The 17,008-nt window shown below is 46.9% G+C and overlaps 1 protein-coding gene and 1 long non-coding RNA gene across 7 annotated transcripts in view; one reads left to right on the top strand and one right to left on the bottom strand.

Moving 5' to 3' along the window:
- The window catches only part of GRM4 (glutamate metabotropic receptor 4), a 247,953-nt gene that overhangs the window by 140,351 nt on the left and 90,594 nt on the right, over positions 1 to 17,008 (bottom strand). The gene's annotated exons all lie outside the window — the stretch shown is intronic.
- LOC122457141 overlaps positions 1 to 17,008 on the top strand; it is a 29,535-nt gene that overhangs the window by 5,928 nt on the left and 6,599 nt on the right. The window contains exon 2 of the long non-coding RNA XR_006276507.1: positions 8,630 to 8,751. This is a non-coding gene — a long non-coding RNA (uncharacterized LOC122457141). The remainder of the gene's footprint in view (positions 1 to 8,629; positions 8,752 to 17,008) is intronic.

A 17,008-nucleotide genomic window follows, 5' to 3' on the forward strand; every position in this document is an offset into this window, starting at 1 on the left:
CTGGAGAAGATGGGTGGAGTCCACCAGAACAAAAGGTCCGCCCCACTCAGTCAAAGGTGGAGGCACAGTACCCAGAAATCAGGGACAACCAATGGAAAAAGACAGGGATGGGGTGAAGGTAAGACATACCAAATAAGGCAACCGCCAAACAGAGAATCCCAGACAATGCCAAGAGGAACTCCGCATGCCAACCATGATAGCAAGACCCCATAGCCTTAAAGAGCCTCTCCAGGGTTTAGTTTTGGCACAGTCCACCATCCAAGCAAGCCTGGGGGAAGGAGGGGGCCCTGACTTCACCCTCTGCTAGGTGTAGATTCTGAAATTATCCCCAAACAAAGCAATAAATATGCCTTTAAAATTAATCAGAGCTGACTTGCATTGAATAGTGCATTAGAATGATTTATAATCTTGAGCTGCTTAGCACTTATATAGCACTTCAAAACGCTCTGCAGACATTAATTAATCTTAGTGATAGAAAAGGCCTATTAAATCAAGTCCATTCTCCCCTCACCAACCCGCTGTTCCCTTACAGAAGATGTATCCAACGTTCAATTGGTCTTGCTATCATGGTTGGCAGGCGGAGTTCCTCTTGGCATTGTCTGGGATTCTCTGTTTGGCGGTTGCCTTATTTGGTATGTCTTACCTTCACCCCATCCCTGTCTTTCTCAGCTACAGTTTTGTTGGCTTCAGGCTTATATTGCTACCGCGCCTTGTTTCCTAAAGCATTTTGCAAACAACGCGTACAGGAATCAATCCCGCCACCACTTAAATGCAGCCACCTCTGAGGTGGAACTCAACAGCTGTCTAACAGCACACAACAATACAGTGCAGCACTTGAGGGCAGGAAGTGAAGAAGAACAGAGGAGCTCAATTAAAACTTCAGGGGATTTTTTTTTAAAGACCTGGGGAAATGTAGTTACCCGAGTTGGAGTCTTGCCAGGATATGAGGGTATCACTCTTTTGTAGCCAAAAAAAAACTGAATTGCTCAGGAATCTTTAGTGAAAAGGATCAGGAGCTGGGTTTTGCATCTCATCTGAAAGATAGTCTGGCAGTACAGTGTACTCTAACACCAGCTAGAGCAATGGTTCAGAACAGATTGAGAGCTGGGGTCGCAAAGGAATGTTACCAAAACCCATCTTTCCCTTCTGGAAGCCAGGAGTCAAATCTGATTTGGGTTACCAAAACCATCAGCTTCGCAGCTACAGCCTAAACCTTTGTCCTCCATCCCATATAGTTTAAAATCAGGGAACAGCCCCAGAAGACTGCTAGAGGTTATAGCAATGCTGCAATCAGCACAGGCTACTTGGATATATACTGAATGCAGGCAAATTGGCACAGGCTGTGCTCACTCTGAAGGAGGCATAACACCTAGGTCAAGCAATCAGGTAGCCCACGCCTAAAAGTGGAGGCAGAGGGAGGGATAGGTCAGTCTGACCTGAGCCTGGGGAGCAGATTAGATGCCCAGAAGCTGCGTGCTAGGCTGTTCATAATGAAAGCTACAAGATCAAGCAATTGTAGCGTTGGCCCTGAGTTTGATTATACGCCCCCTCTAATTATGGGTACACATGAAGTGGATTGCTCCTGCATAACTAGTGGTGTAACCCAACGCTCTTTAGGGTGATCAGCCACAACCCGTTCTTGCCTGTGTGTTTCAAAAACAGGAATCTATAGGCCACCTTCCTGACAAGGCAACTGATAGGAGGTAGCCTGGCAGAGCTATAGGGAAGACTTGTACTAAGTGGGGCACTCAAATGCCCTGGAATCGAGAATCATATTGGTACATAGCATGGACCTCAAGGGCAACATAAACTTGTACAGAAGCAGGCACTCTTCCCTCCCAGAAATCAACGCACACAAGCCTACGATTTTCTTGTATTTACGTTGTCCTTGATAGATGAATAGAAATTACTTGTTGGCTGAGTCACCAACAAATGAAAACAAAGACCCAAGGCATCCACAGAGCCATTAGAAGGGAACAGCAGACACGGGTTGTGGTCTGTTAGAATAACAGAGCAAAGACTGCATGCTTTGGCTCAGGCAAAAGCTTCCCACTGAAGTCCTCCGGCAATGTACCCCCAGGACTGCCACAATGGGGTGTCTGCATCCCAGAGCTCAGGGGTTAAAAACCCAGCTGAGAGTCTCACTCCAGTGAACAGAGGGGAATGGCCAACCAAGTCAGAGGTTATCCTGCAAAGGAACACCCCAGCATCCTTCATTCTTGCCTTTGACCCAAAAGGGGCAGCAAACAAAGAAAGCTCTCACATAAAGAACCCCAGATGGCAAATCCCCATTTCTACCAAATCCCATAGTGGGTGTTCCCCTGACACACCGCATTCCCTGTGGCCACAGCCCTCTTTTCTCGTCTTCCTCCTCCTCTCTTTCTCACTCTAGTTGGCTCTTTTCCCCTTGCTGCATCTCTCAGATTCTCTTATTTATTTATTTGCTTTTCTCTTTCACTCTGCCCCTCCCCATTAAATGTAATGCCAGTGTTGTAAGCCCACGACTCCACCAGAATGTTAAAAGGCCCTTGTAAAGTGGTGGCTTCTGTTTTAACTACCTGGAGAGAGAGAAACTTTATCAGGGCACAAATAGGATTATTCTGTGTAACAATCTGCTTTCTGCTCCATTCCAAGATGCTGTGCTCTGCTTATTGGATATCTGTGACCAGAGAGTGTGTGTGTCTGTGTGAGACGCGTCATTGAAATTCTGCTCAGCCAATAAAGCGTTCATCTTGTAACTGGTTTTCAGTTGGTGGGGAGGGGGTTGTTTCCTGTCTCCATTTCTCCTTCCTTCCTTTCTCATGGAGACAGAGATGGTGGAAGTTGTACAGTCAAAAATGACACACAAAAAAGAGGCATTGCATGTTTTGCAAGAAGATGAGGGTGGGAAGGGATAAGAGAGAGAGAGAGACAGGAGGAGTGCTGGAGTAGGCTGTGTGTTTGTGTCCGGGCGTGCATGTGTGAATGTGCCCGCATGGGTGTGAGTTTGCATGTGTGCAGGAGTGAACGAGGAACGAATGGCTGTGAAGTTGATTTAGGGCATGTGACGAGTGCAAGTTTACATGTGGGTTAGCGTGCCTATGTGAGTTTGGATGAGTGTGTGCATCTGGATTAGAATGGGCCACAGACAAGTGTGTGCAGGTGCGTGCATCTGGATTAGAATATGCCACAGATGAGTGTGTCAGAGTGCGTGTGAGTGGTAGGGCTGTTCCGATGCAGAGGTTGGGTTGGTAATGTCAAAGTCCCTGCTGTCAGGTCACCCCCTAGAGCAGAGGAATTATGGAAAGACAATGCAAAATCCAATTTGCTGCCCATCTTTCTTCCAAGCATCAATCCACCAGGCCCACAGCTGCTTAATGGAGTGCAGCTCCCACCTTCTCAAGCTCATCATAAACTTCCCAGCTACACTGAGACCCTTGTTGAACTCTGCCTTTGTAAAATGGCCTCATTTTAACATCCCCTGACACTAGAGAGATTTACAGTTAGGGAGCGGGAACAAACCAAAGAAGGAGCTATGTGCTGGTACCCAGGACTACAGCTGCGCAAACAGATTAGTGGTTGGCAGGCAAGTCCCAAAAAATTGTGTGTGCGGAAGGAGGGGTCCTTTTGGGTTGCCCCAAAACCAAATTTTTTTAAAAAAAATCAGCAAATCGTATAGTTGGGGGGAAAAAATAAAAATGGTTTGGGCCCAAACCAAACTTTTTTTTTTATGGTTTTATATGAAATGGAAGGAAAAGTCAAGATCAAAAGCCATGCTGCAGCTGAAAAATCCAAACGGTCCCATTTTGATCATGTCAGAATGGAACATTTCAACTCCTCAGAATTTTTGTTGGTTTCTCCCTGAAGGAGCAATTCAGCGAAAACAGGACCAGGTGGCAAAACGCTTCAGTGTCACCAAATCTAAATTTTTTTGCCAAAAATATTTTCAGATGAAAAAGTTTCATCCGGCTCCACCAAGACCCAACATAATGCGTGTCAGCATCCCCAACCTGTAAGATATCTACCTGGCCCCCATCACCGGTCACATCAGAGCACCTCCCAATCTTCAGTGCATTTATCTCACGCTGCCTCTGTGAGACAGAGCAGTGCTATTATCCTCCATTTCTGAGAGAGACTAGGGGACTTTTGCTCAAGGTTAACACAGGAGTCCATGAGGAAGCAAGGAATTGAATTCAGGTCTTTCCATTGTAGGCTAGAGCTCTAACCACTCAACCATGCTTCCCCCGAAGGAGCTATCTCACCTGTAGACTTCAGTATGCCCTGGGCACTTAGTGGCCATGGGCTGCTCAGCCTCAGTACATTCACAGTGGGCCTATCCTATCTCACACATCTCCAGGGTCTCAGGATCCAGGTGAGTTTCTAAGCAGAGGAGTCTGGGCTCCCAGCCTTTCCCCTCCACGCCCTCCAGCACCTGCTTCCCAGCGGCAGCCTCTCCTTCCATGCATTAACTTGGAGCTCATTGCGCATTGTGCCTTGCTCCTGATCCCACGAGCAGGAGCCTGCACAAAACCCTGGGGCTCAGAGAGTCACACATCTCTGCTTTTGTCTCTTCAGATCGAAACCCCACCAGACGGAAACAAGAGCAGCCCTCTTCCCAAGGGAGAGGCTGCAGGAGCAGGGGCAATGAAACAAAAGAAAATGCCCTGGTTGAGCCTGCTCGGCTGCTTCCAGTGATCAGCCTCGGGCTTTGAGATTCATCCACTGACACAGGGCTGGGCTGGCTTCCCAAAGTGGGCTTGGGAAACAGCACGAGCAGAATTCACACCAGTCCATTCCAGACTCATCTCACCCAGGCCAGGACTTAAGGAGCTCCTGTGTAGTGAGGCAAGGCAGCCCAGGCTAGGAGCTAGAGAGAGCCTGAGTCGGTCTGTGTCCTGTAGCCTCAATAAACAATCCCCTTTATATTCATTACCGCGGAGACCTGTGTCTTCTCAGCTGCAAGTCATGTCATAGATGCATATATAGACATGGCCAGTACACCTGCACACACACGCAGTTCCCAAGGGAGAAATGGGTGCCTGCATCCCAAATGAATCACTGCTATGTACAGAGACACCGTGGCATCACTGGGGATTGAACCCTGGTTCTTCATGGGCAAGTCCCTACCATTGGAGTCAAAAGAGCGCCTTCCCTCACTGGGAATACATAGCAGGTTGTTATTGCCAGGCAAGATGACACAAACGGAACAAGTGTATTACACCCACGGACATCTACAGACATGCCAAATGCACACAAGGTACATACACAAGGTGGAAACCCAAATCCTCACACAGTTCCCATATGAAATATGGATGGGCAAAGAGAAAATCAATGGGTATACACCAAGATAGCCTTTGACCTCAACTCAGCTGGATTTAAACTTGACTTTGATCACAAACTTCAGTGACCTCAACCTAGCTTCTAAGGAGTCCCTTGTTCACACATCAAACTGAGCAGGATTTGCTACATACAGCTGATGTTCTCTATACGAGTGGCCCAGGACTGCAATAGCAGAGGGTGCTGCAGGTCAAGATTAAGTGCATTGGGAGAGTTGGGGGGCGGGGGTCCTCACTACTGGTATAGCAGAGGGTACTCAGGGCTACGATTAAAGTGTGTGGCAGGACTGCATAGGAGTTTGCAGAGCTATGCCTACTTTTAGGCAAAATGCCATGAGTCAAGTCCCTCTTTTGGCAAATTTGGTCTGCAGATTTTGTTTTAGCCTGTTACTAAACTGAGCGTAGGAAATACCTGTTGATCTGCAAGCTACAAACTGTAAGCTCTAGTTTAAATAACTGAACAAAGAAACCGAGGGACTTTTCCTCTATAACCTGCTTTGGATTCGGGGGGAGAACAGCGGAAATAAAATGCCAGTTCCCAAATTACAGTTTCATAACAATTCTTCTGCCTGGGTTTTTTTTCCCCTCCTTTTTGATCTCTTGTTCTACAATAGCCTAACTCCCAACATCAGCTATTTTCTCAGATGAAAGACAAAAGTGCTTTTAGATACATAAAAGCAACCGCATGCAGGGAATTCAAAGTTTTTAAAAGAAAAGAAACAAAGGGGAAAAGATAATTCTACTGCAAATAGAGGCAGCACCTCCTGAAACCCCAAAAAACCTGAAATACAGCAGCGTCTGAAATCCAGTCTCTCTCACTGCACGACCGAACACTGATCCTCCTGAACTACTATCAGCATCAGAAAGGGCTGACATCCCGTCCTCTCCCAGCTTCTCAGCAGCCGCACGATTCCCTATTCCCCCAGAAGCCAGAAGAGAGATGGGGGAAAACCCATTCCGTTCCCATTAAGAGCAGAGGATGCAATAAAGGAGGCCTTGCAAAGGTTTGACACCACCATCCTCCACTTATCTTTATTCAATAGAGATATTGATGAGCAGGTTCCATGAGGAGAATCCCTGATCACCTCCCCTCCCCATTCCCCACTCCTGACTGTCTAAGGACAGAGGTGTCAGGTAATCAGCAACTGACCCAACGCCATCCACTCCCAGGACCAGACACCCAGCTGGAGTGCGAGGAATTCCACTGAAGTAAATGGGGCAAATGTTCAGTAACACCAAGGCCCCTTTATGCTGGTAGCTGGGCATCTCCCTGGACGATATATTGCTGGCATAAGAGATCAACGGGGGCCCTCGATTCCAGCTCCTAGCATAGACAGCAGGTCAGGGTGAGAAGAGGGCATGGCTGGAGAGCAGTATTCTTCACTTGCCCTGCACAGCCATGCAAAGCAGAGTGACCCTAAGGCTGTACGCTGGCCATCCCCAAAAGATGGAGAGCACAAAGACCCCTTTTGCAGCCCTCCCCTCTGCCCATCCCAAGCACATGAGTGGAGCTGCTGAGAATCAGGCCTCACAGAGTTACACCAGCTCCCCTGTGTGATCAGTATATACTGAAGTCAACTGAGTTATTCTGGGAACAACTGAATGGAGAATCAGACACTCGTTATCTTAATCAGAACAGACCGAAGCTCAGTACAGAAGGCCCTTTGCCTTGGGAATCCCATCAGATTCACCTGCAGAGTTAGATAGCATATAGGGAACCCCGGGGACTGCAAGTCGTCTTTGGCGTGAAGTGGTGAGTAACATTTCCTATCAAAGGATCATTGTGAACTACCTTAAAAGCTGCCTCTCCCTCCTGACAATCAAAATGAAAAGGTGCTTTGATTTCTTATGTATTTCATTACGGCCAGTTTATGAGCTAATAGACCATTTTTATTTAATAACAGTGGAAGGCACCAATTTAACTGAATCAATTTCAGATGGAAGAAAATTAGACAAAGACAGCAATTTTCTGTTATCCCACCAGCTGAGGTTTGCAGGGATGGAATTCTTGAACTTAAACCATCAATTTGAGCCCCAGAACAATTAGCCAAAGCTGTAATAGCTGGGGAAAAAAAACAAAAAAAAAGAGTTTAAAGGGAAATTTCAGGACCAGATGTCATAGCAGCCAGAGGAAAGTCCCCCTGTAGAACAGGACCTGGAGTCACAGAGACCCTGAGGGCTGTCATCCTGATTATGAACAGTGATCAAGCAACCCATTTTATTTCCGTGATTCATTTGGAGGATTTTGTGGAGTCCTGATCTCGTCTGATCAATACTGTGATAGCAACTCCTAAAAAACCTAGCCAGAGAATCCCAAAGATGTCTTGTATCCTTAACAGAACCCCAAAATATTGTAATGATTAGTGTAGACAGCACCTCCACTGGTAGATGGTGCTATATCTTTATTTTAGTATTAAGCTGTTGTCTTGTATGCAAAACACAAAATTTCCAGTAAGTTCTTGGAATGTCCTGGCAACAACGTTTCATTCCAGAAAGTAGAGGAAGAAACCAAGGGTTTAGATTTGATTCTGACCAACAGGGTTGAATTGGTAGTGTAACTGAAGGCAGCAGGCAACTTCGGTGAAACTGATCATCAAATGATAGATTTCACAATTCTAAGGCAAGGAAAGAGTCAGAGCAACAGAAAAAGGACAGGTTTCAGACTAGCAGCCGTGTTAGTCTGTATTCGCAAAAAAGAAAAGGAGTACTTGTGGCACCTTAGAGACTAACAAATTTATTTGAGCATAAGCTTTCGTGAGCTACAGCTCACTTCATCGGATGCATTCGGTGGAAAAACAAATTTATTTGAGCATAAGCTTTCGTGAGCTACAGCTCACTTCATCGGATGCATTCGGTGGAAAATGGACAATGGACTTCAAAAAGCTGATTTTAACAAATGCAGAGAACTGGTAGGTCAGGTCCTATGGGAAGAAAATCAAAGGGAAAAAGGAGCTCAGGAGAGCTGGTTGTTTCTCAAGGAGCCAACACAACTGGAAAACTATCCCAACGCAAAGGAAAGACAACAGTAGTAAGAGGCCAATATGTCTCCATCAGGAGCTTTTTAATTACCCGAAACTCAAAAAGGAATCCTACAAACAGTGGAAATATGGACAGATTGCTAAGGAAGGGTACAAACGAATAACATAAACATGTAGGAACAAAATCAGAAAGATGAAGGCACAAATCCTAAGGCAAAATCAGAAAGGCTAAGGCAGAAACCCTAAGGCACAAAATGAATTACACCTAGCATTGGACATAAAAGACTGTAAGGAGTTATTTAAATACATTAAGAGCAAAAGAAAGACAAAGGAAAGCGTAGGTCCTCTTAGCAGGGAATGAGATAATAACTGATGACATGAAGAAAGCTGAGGTGTTTAATGCCTATTTTGATTCAGCCTTCACTAAAAAGGTTAATGGTGACCAGATACTCAACACAGTTAATATTAACAAGGGAGAAGGAACACAAGCCAAAATAGGGAAGAATGGGTTAAAGAATATTTGGATAAGTATTCAAGTCCATGAGGCCCGATTAAATTCATCCGAGGGTACTTAAGGGACTAGCTGAACCAATCTCAAAACTATTAGAAATTATCTTTGAGAGCTCCTGGTGGATGTGTGAGATCCCAGAAGATGGGAGAAGGGCAAACATAGTACCAATCTTTAAAAAGGGAAACAAAGTGGACCAAAGGAATTATGGACCAGTCAGCCTAACTTCTATCCTGGAAAGATACTGGAACAAATTATTAAAAAATCAATTTGTAAGCACCCAGATGATAATAGGATTAAAAGGAATATCTAGCATGGATTTGTCAAGAACAAATCATGCCAAACCAATCTATTTCCTTCTTTGACAGAGTTCCTGGCCTAGTGGATGCAGGGGGGAAGCAGTAGATGTGATACATCTTGATTTTAAGGAGGTTTTTGACACAGTCCCACGTGACATTTTCATAAGCAAACTAGGGAAATGTGGTCTAGATTAATGCACTGTAAGGTGGGTACACAACTGGTTGAAAGACTGTACTCAAAAAGAGCAGTTATCAATGGCTTGTTGTGCAACTGGGAGGATGTATCTAGTGGGGTCCAGCTAGGGTCCAGACCTATTGAACATTTTCATTAATGACTTGGATAATGGAGTAGAGAGTATACTTATAAAATCCGCAGATGACACCATGCTGGGAGGGGTTGCAGGCACTTTGGAGGACAGGAGTAGAATTCAAAACAACCTTGACAAATTGGAGAATAGGTCTGAATGCAACAAGATGATATTCAATAAACACACATACAAAATACTTCACTTAGGACGGAAAAAATCAAATGCACAAATTACAAAATGGAGAATAATTGGCTACGTGGCAGTCCTGCTGGAAAGGATCTGGGGTGATGGTGAATCATAAATGAATGAGAGTCAGCAATGTGATGCAGCTGTGAAAATGGCTAATATAATTCTGGGGTGTACTAACACAAGTGTTGTATGTAAGACATAGGCGGTAACTGTCCCACTCTACCCGGCACCGGAGAGGCCTCAGATGGAGTACAGTGGACAAATTGGAGAGAATTAAAAATGGTCAAAGGTTTAGAAAACCTGACCTATGGGAAAAGGTGGGGGGAAATGGCCATGTTTAGTCTTTAGAAAAGACTGAGTAGGGACCTGACAACAGTCGGCAAATACATTAAGGGCTGTTATAAAGAGGATGGTGATCAATCTATGTCCACTGAAAGTAGGACAAGAAGTAATTGACTTAATCTGCAGCCAAGGAGACTTAGGTTAAAATTAGGAAAATCTTTAACTGTAGGGGTAGCTAAGCCATGGAATAGGCTTCCAAGGGAGGTTGTGGAATCCCTGTCATTGGAGGGGTTTAAGAACAGGCTGGAAAAATACCTGTCAGGGGTGGTCTAGGTTTACCTGGTCCTGTGACAGTGCAGGGAGTTGAACTTGATGACTTCTCGTGGTCCCTTCCAGTCCTACATTTAATAGGCAGTGGGTTTAAAACAAATAAAAGGAAGTATTTCTTCACACAATGCACAGTCAACCTGCACCAGAGGATGTTGTAAAGGCCAAGACCATAACAGGGTTCAAAAAAGAATTAGATAAATTCACCGGTCCATCAATGGCTATTAGCCAGAATGGGCGGGAATGATGTCCCTCACCTCTGTTTGCCAGAAGCTGGGAATGAGTGACAGGGGATGGATCACTTGACGATTACCTGTTCTGTTCATTCCCTCTGGGGCACCTGGCACTGGCCACTCTTGGAAGACAGGATACTGGGCTAGATGGACCTTTGGTCTGACCCAGTAGGACCATTCTTAAGTTCTTATGTACATTTCTACGATTTTATGGTGTTGTGGCTCTGGCCTGAGTGTTAACAGAAAGTTGAGTCCTGCCTGCATGTGCTGGAGTTGATACTTGCTCACAGAATCGTGTGGATTTACTGGTTTCAGACTAGCAGCCGTGTTAGTCTGTATTCGCAAAAAAGAAAAGGAGTACTTGTGGCACCCTTAGAGACTAACAAATTTATTTGAGCATAAGCTTTCGTGAGCTACAGCTCACTTCAACGGATGCATTCAGTGGAAAATACAGTGGGGAGATTTATATACAAACACAGAGAACATGAAATAATGGGTTTTATCATACACACTGTAAGGAGAGTGATCACTTAAGATGAGCTATTACCAGCAGGAAGGAGTGGGGGAAGGAGGAAAACCTTTCATGGTGAAAAGCAAGGTAGGCCATTTCCAGCAGTTAACAAGAACATCTGAGGAACAGTGGGGGGTGGGGTGGGGGGAGAAATAACATGGGGAAATAGTTTTACTTTATGTAATGACTCATCCACTCCCAGTCTCTATTCAAGCCTAAGTTAATTGTATCCAGTTTGCAAATTAATTCCAATTCAGCAGTCTCTCTTTACAGTGTGTATGATAAAACCCATTGTTTCATGTTCTCTGTGTTTGTATATAAATCTCCCCACTGTATTTTCCACCGAATGCATCCGATGAAGTGAGCTATAGCTCACGAAAGCTTATGCTCAAATAAATTTGTTAGTCTCTAAGGTGCCACAAGTACTCCTTTTCTTTTTTGTGTGGATTTACTGTGACACTGCAAGTACTACAATATCTAGGCTGTTTAGCTGCACTACAATATCTAGGCTGTTTAGTAGCTAGGATCAGGAAGCTGCCAATAGCCCCAAAAGGCCAATGAACTAACTAACAGCATCTCTACTGCCCTGCTTATTCCAACCACCCATTCAGAAAGAGTCTTCCAGTGGCAACATGACAACAAATGCCTCTGCATTAATCTAGAGTCCTAGATCTCATGGGGTCAGTGCAGGAATCATTGGGTGAAGTTCTATGGCCTGTGTTATACAAGAGGTCAGACATCACCATAATGGTCCCTTCTGGTTTTAGACTCTAGAAATCTTAGCCAGGGAGACCTCAATGGTGTATGCAATGATGTGACTTGGGGGTTCTGTGCCCTGGCTATTCCCTGGATGCTACAAGGTCTGTAGAGACCTCAGGCAGCTGAGTCCAAGAGAGGACAGCTCTTAGGAGCTAGGGTGTCAAATGGCCCAGGAAGTCACTCCTTGCACAGGGCTGTGCACCAGTGCAGGGAAAAATAAGACCCCTTCTCTATCTCCTCCCCCTTCCTCAAAAAGGAATCTTCCCTTCTGTTCAATTAACTCTCTCCACCCCTCCTTCGTTACGACACGTCAGACTACAATTATCTTCGCCCCTCAGAAGCGAAGTGGGAGGTGGGAGTAGGATGTCTACCAGATATGGTTTTAGGAGCAGCTAATTCCTAAACATAATTATTAATTTCAGGCTTATCTTATGCTAACCTCTGGTTCACAGAGAAGATGGAATTGATTTAATTAGAATTTCCATCATCAAGCAATTTGGATCAGAGCTTTTAATTAGGGTAGCGTAATAAACCACAGGGGCTGTTGGAACAAGGGTTTCTAATTGATGCCTGCTGGCCTTTTTAATCAGCGCTGGGAGGTAAGGCAGTCTCCTCGCACAGCCCACTACCTCTACCAACTCCCCGCAGGATATGCCGGAGATCTGGGGTGGTAAATCTGGCCTTGTGAAGTGCGATGGGCCAAACTGCAGACCCTACCCTTTCAGGCCACCTTCAGGGAATCCCCATGCGCACGTCCCACCAGTAAGCGTTTCGCGATGGTTGTTCCAGTGGCCAGCAGAACCCTCTGAATAAGGGTAGCTGGGTCCCAAGCAGACCGCAGGTTGCAAACACATACGAGCTCTCTGTCAAGGGATATAGAATCACAGAATATCAGGGTTGGAAAGGACCTCAGGAAGTCATCTAGGCCAAGCCCCTGCTCAAAGCAGAACCAATCCCCAATTTTTGGCCCAGATCCCTAAATGGCCCCCCTCAAGAATTGAACTCACAACCCTGGGTTTAGCAGGTCAATGCTCAAACCACTGAGCTCTCCCTCCCCGCCTCCTAAGTATCTGAGCACCTTCAGATGGGGTCACCTTCAGATCCTGTGACCTGGGCAATGCTGTTGAAGAGCAGGTCAGTCCAGCCCGGTCAATGTTTTTCAGTATGATCACTGATCTTTGGGGGCCCAGCTTGGGACACCTTAGGGGGCCATTTTTCATAGGTGCTGAGCATCCGTGGCTTCATAGGGAGGTGTGGGTGCCCAGATCTTTCTGAAAATCAGTCCCCTCAGCTGTCTCAAGTTGAGCTTCCAAAAATCTAAAGGCACCCAAAAAAATCAGCGTGCAGTGAATATTTTGCCCCAGGTGGCCACTGGCCAGCGCCAGGCGCTTCCAAGAAAGGACCTCATTGCTTGATGCTGGAGCAAGGGCTGGAGGGGGAAGATTATTCCTGACCCCACATGGTAGCCAGCATCTGCCCGAGACTGATCTCCTCTGGGAACCCCCCCTCATGGGGATAGAAGCTCTGTGACTATGCATGGGGGAATCATTTTGCTCTCCCTGCCAGCATCGTTTCTAATGAACCTGATCCTGTAGTCACTGCTGATGGGCCCATGACTCCCAGCACTGGGTGTCTCCACCCTCCATGCCCTGGAACACCAGTTAAGCTGCAAGACCAGAGTAACCTCCACACCCCTTTGTGCCTCCCCCGCAAGGGGAACCTCCCAGTGCCCGGCCCACCTCAGGGAACTACTATGGGTGGCCAGAGAGAGTGTCCTGCAGAGCCAGGCAAGTGTTGTTTTCACTGAGTCACTCCCCCCAGCCCTCACTGCCATGCAGACATGCCCCAGAGCCACTGTCAGCACCCACAGTGCTCCAGGTAGGGTAGGATTCTCAGTAGCCCCCTTCCTGTGATCTCCTTTGGGATTAGCGAGACCACTGGGCCGAGAGATCTCTAGGGGCCATGGCAGCTGCTGGGCTGCATGCCAGGCCTAGGGACCACTTGCATGAAACACCTCCATCTCCCTCCAGCACGCTGGACCTGGGTATCCCCACCAGAGTCTCAACCAGAGAACAGGCTACGCAGCGGGTACAAACTTCCTGCAACTACCCCACCCCACACCTAGCTGGACCTACGGAACCTGGGCACGCCTCCATCGTCACAAAGCAGCCTGTTTGCTGGTGCCACCCTTCACAAACGCTCCCTTCCCAACCCACCCTCCTCGATTACTTCCGACACTTCACCTGCCAAAACAGGAGCATCCCCAAAGTAGGGAGCGGATCTTTCAATCTCCTCTCAGGAAGAGGTGCAGGTCCTGGTGTCTAGCCTGAGGAGGGGGAGGAGCAGTTAGTTATACGTCCTTACCCTCTGGGAAAAGGCAGGCTCGCCCATGACCTGAGGACAGGGCAGGCCATAAGAGCCCAGCAACAACGGTGTAAATCAAGAGCAACTCCATTGACTTCGGTAGAGTCACTCCAGCTGTGGATGGGGGGGAAAAGAGGTCAGAATCTGGTCTTCTAAACCTTGACAGGCCCTCGATCCACCCCCCTGCACGAGAAAAGCTGGAAACGCATATTAATGCCCACAGACCAACTGCTGCTGAGTTATTCCTGATTGACACCAGCATAATTGACAGCCAAGCCTGGCCCTGAATAAAGACAGAAATATGTTTTCTGCCAGGGAGCCCAGATGTTTTAAAGGATGGGCTTTTGAATGAATATAGGCCTGATCCTGCCATCCCTTACTCGATCAAGTAGCCTTTACTCACCTAGGTTAGTCCTGTTGACTTCAATAAGGCTGCTCTTGTGAGCAAGGACCACGCACAAGAGTCAGTGCTTGCAGGATTGGGGCTTAATTCCACACAAAAACACTTTATTCAATCCCTTCGCTAAAGCATTAGGAACCAGATTTATCCCTGGTGCAAATGCCAGTGAAATCAACGAAGTTACAGCAGGGATGATTCTGACCTCCCTATGTGTTTTCTTAGAAGTAAAAGAGATGGGGGGAGGGGGCAGAGGGGAAGGGAGATAAAGGGAAGAATAGATAGCTCAGACTCTACCACTGAATCGAAAGGGCTAACAAAAGGATCAGGGAGTTTTGATGCAAGCTCAGAGGAATTACTGAAGATAAGAGAAGCAGAGAGAGAGAGAGAGAGCGCATGGGAGAGAGAGGAAACAAGATTCTCAAATCAGCACTTGTCCTATTTCATAAGTGAAATGTAGATCAATAAATTACACTCACTTTTCGAGGTTTAACATGCTGACTCCATAACCTTGTCAAGCGTGATACATCAGCCAAGGAAAGGGGGATGCCAAGCCAGGAAAGGGAGCCAAGCCAGAGAAGAAACACATCGGCAGGGCATAAGGCAAGGTAGGAAGGAAGCTGTCGCCTCCTTCCACCCTTCCCATTCTCCAGGGGGAGAGTCAGGCATCTTAATCCCTTCTCTCTCTCCCTCTCTCGGGCCTGGAGAGAGCTGCAGGGTCTTTTGCTTATCTCCCCCTCTGGCTCTTCTAAGAAGTCTGTTCCTCCCCCCTTATCAGACTCCTTGCAGGTAAGCAAAGGGAAATTGCTAACCTCTAGGCCTGGCTCCCGCACCAAGATCCAGGGAGGTGGTGGGGAAAGAACCCCCATTCATCACATCAGCCACCCTGTGCAAAAGGAGATACCCGGGGTCTGATCTGCAATAAAGCTGAGCGTTCTGCAGCTCCACAGACTTCAGCCCTCAGTGCCTCTGAAAGAAGCAGGCCCCCGAAGCTACTGTGGTACTTTTGAAGGCAATTAGGGAGTTTGGAGTGCAGTTGGAGCAGCACAAGATCAATTCCCAGCTGTGCCACTGACTGCCTGTGTGACCTTGGGCAAGTCAATCAGTCCTTCCATGCCTCAGTTCCCCAGCTGCACAATGGAGAAGGCTCTGTCCTGCCTCACAGGGGGCTTGCGAGGATAAATAGGTTAAAGATAGTAAGATCCCAGATACTGTGGTAATGTGGAAGCTGTATAAGTATCATAGATAATTAATTGACCTAGCTCTACCCAGCAGTGAAAAGCAGCCACCTCTGGAATGGACCGTGGCAGCTGTATAACACATACACTGTATGGGGAGGAAGCACCGAAGTGTCCTATATCCCATGACTCTATCCCACTGTAATTAGATGTGCCTTTGGGCTAATTCATTAACAAATACAGGGTTTTTAACCGGTTGTGGGTAAATCCAACCCCGGAGCTCCTTGCTGAGAGGGTGGACAAATAGATGTGCAAGCAACAACAACAAAAAAATCTTTTCTACACAGTTGATTGATCCAATTCTTTTAAATATGCCCCAGAAACTGCTGCTTTTGTTATCTTCCTCCATTTCAGTGAAACTTCGAGGGCCAGATTCTCAGCCCATGTAAAGCGACGCATTTCCAGTGCCGATTTGCACCAGCTGGGGCTCTGGCCCTGACCGTCTGCACTGCATCATTGAATTATATGGGACCTATTAAAGAAACAAACAATTGTAGCCATTGCAAGATCTCTCGAGCCACCAGCACACCTGCTGCAGGGCATGGGGCCATCTGCTAGCCCTGGCTTACGCTCACTGTGTCGACCGTGAAACTGCACATCAGTAGGTTTCTGATGCGAACATAAAATCTGTGCCAATGAAGCAAACCTTTCTTTACAGACGGAGATAGCTGCTGCCCTCAGGCTGCTCGGAACACGTGACTTTCCCAACAGCGGTAGCACCTGTAGCCTAGGACGAACACCTGAAGTTTCCATCGTCTGTCTATGGAGTATTTACATCTTCCTGCAAAGTATCAGCTACTAGCCCCGATTGAAGGCAGGCTTCGTGCAACAATAGGCGACCTGACCCAGCAGCTCATCATTCCTCTGTTCAGCCCTCCAGAAGGTGGAAGGGGAAATAAATGCCAGGGACGGGGGGGGGGGGTTCCTGATTAATGAGAAGCCAAGATAAATTCTCTCCAGCCCTTGTGCATTATGTTGGTGCTTGCCCGCTGCACAGCTGGGGAAGAGAGAGCTGGAGAGGCTGGAGTATGCTCAAGGCCAGGACTATATCTCATCTCATCTCTTGGTGCAAAAAGCAAATGAAGTGAGGTGATCAACTGGCAGGAACATGGCAGATCCACCAAGCTCCAAGCGAGGTATAGATCAAGAAGGATGCAGGGAAAACAGGACCAAAACTCCATCCACACACACATCCCCTTCAAGTCTCCAGTCTCTCGGGGGCTCTCAGCACATGTGCCGATTGCTTTGCCTTCCAGTGAGGCCTGTCAATTTCCCCATCAGTCATCAGACACCTGGTTTT

This window comes from Dermochelys coriacea, chromosome 21, assembly GCF_009764565.3.
Source record: "Dermochelys coriacea isolate rDerCor1 chromosome 21, rDerCor1.pri.v4, whole genome shotgun sequence".
In the NCBI taxonomy this organism is placed as follows: Eukaryota; Metazoa; Chordata; order Testudines; family Dermochelyidae; genus Dermochelys; species Dermochelys coriacea.